Raw genomic sequence first — 2126 nt, 5'->3', positions numbered from 1 at the left:
CCCTTGTGAGTATAAATGATCATTAATTTACTAGGTGAAAATGGTATCAATAAAGGTTTATTTAAAGATATAGTTTAAAATGTAGTTTTGTGAATGTTTCCGCCTAATAAGGAGGTGTGTTTGTTAACACCTGGTCAACACAATTAATGTATACCTTTTAACGTTAACGTCCTCAGCCATAGTCTTTTGTCTCTGTTTTAAAATATATTACAAATTACATGATTTGTTCTACAATGTTCTTATTAAAAACGCTTTAGCATTTATTAATTAATTTTGTTACTATTAATTATGTCCCAGGTGTCCAAACTCCAAGGATAATAAAGTCAGTTGACACTTTATGACTGACCGTTTGTGTGAGTAGCAGCGCTTTATTAATAAACCATTTAATCGGCGAGGCTATGGAGTTTATTGGTGAAGACCCAACTGTGGCCGGCATCATGAGACTCCGTGATAAAGGTAGCCATACCAACAAGGCTTCGTATAACACGAAGGGGTGTAACGCACCAGGTGTGTAACACATCTGGCGGGGTAACACACCTGGCGGGGTGTGTAAAACACTCTGGCGTGTGTAACGCACCTAGGTGTAACACATCTGGCGGTGTAACACACCTGGCGGGGTGTGTAAAACACCTGGCGGGGTGTGTAACACATCTGTCGGGTGTGTAACACACCTGTCGGGTGTGTAACACACCTGTCGGGGTGTACATCTGTCGGGGTGTAACACACCTGCGGGTGTGTAACACCTGGCGGGGTGTGTAACACACTGTCGGGGTGGTGTGTAACACACCTGGCGGGTGTGTGGAACACACCTGGCGGGGTGTGTAACACATCTGGCGGGTGTAACACACCTGGCGGTGTACACACCTGTAGGGGTGTGTAACATACCTGGCGGGTGTACACCTGGCGGTGTGTAACACACCTGCGGTGTAACACATCTGTCGTGTAACACACTTGGTGGGGTAACACATCTTCCGGTGTGTAACACCTGTCGGGGTGTGTAACACATCTGTCGGGGTGTAACACATCTGTCGGGGTGTAAAACATACCTGTCGGGGTGTGTAACATCTGTCGGGTGTAACACATCTGGCGGGTGTAACACACCTGTCGGGGTGTAACACACTCTGGCGGTGTAACACACCTGGCGGGTGTAACACATGCGTCGGGGTGTAACACACCTGGCGGTGTGTAACACACCTGTCGGGGGTGTGTAACACACCTGTCGGTGTGTAACACATCTGTAGGGTGTGTAACACATCTGTCGGGTGTGTGTAACACACCTGTCGGGTGTGTAACACATCTGTCGGGGTGTAAACACACCTGGCGGGGTATGTAACATACCTGTCGGGGGTGTAACACACCTGTCGGGTGTGTAACACATCTGTCGGGGTGTAACACACCTGTCGGGTGTGTAACACATCTGTCGGGGTGTGTAACACACCTGTCGGGGTGTGTAACACATCTGTCGGGGTGTAACACCTGGCGGGGGTGTATCACATCTGTCGGGGTGTGACACATCTGTCGGGGTGTGTAACCACCTGGTGTGTAACACCCGTCGGGGTGTGTAACACATCTGTCGGTGTAACACACCTGTCGTGTAATATATTCACGGGGTGTAACACACCTGTTGGTGTAACACCTGTCGGGGTGTAACACATCTTTAAAAACACCTCAGTCATCGTCTCTTATGGCACCACAACTTTTACTTCAATAATTTGATTTAAATAAATTATATTTTTGTAAATATTATATAAAATAATTGATGTTGATGAGTTAATAAATGTTCTGTGTAAGTGGTAAATATTATTGTGTTAATAAACTAATGCCATGCCATTATTTAAGCCTATGTCAACAATATAGTAATTTGTTAAGGTTAATAAAGTGTAAGATTTATTTATTTATGTTAGGGCGAGCCTTACAGTTAACAGTCATACACTGTATAAGGTCTAGTCTTCTGACTTAATGACCATCATCGTCACTGATGATAGCTTGACCCAACCACTATCACCACGGGTGAAGGGGACCCAGGACATTACCTCCCAGGGGCCCTGGTGCGGGTCACTGAGGTCGAGTGGGCCGGTCGGGTTAACAAGGCCACACACCCCCCACCGCCCCCTCCACCTACCACC

This window comes from Homarus americanus, unplaced genomic scaffold (assembly GCF_018991925.1).
Source record: "Homarus americanus isolate GMGI-L3 unplaced genomic scaffold, GMGI_Hamer_2.0 scaffold28049, whole genome shotgun sequence".
NCBI classification, from domain to species: Eukaryota; Metazoa; Arthropoda; class Malacostraca; order Decapoda; family Nephropidae; genus Homarus; species Homarus americanus.
Note: the sequence above shows the minus strand (reverse complement) of the source record.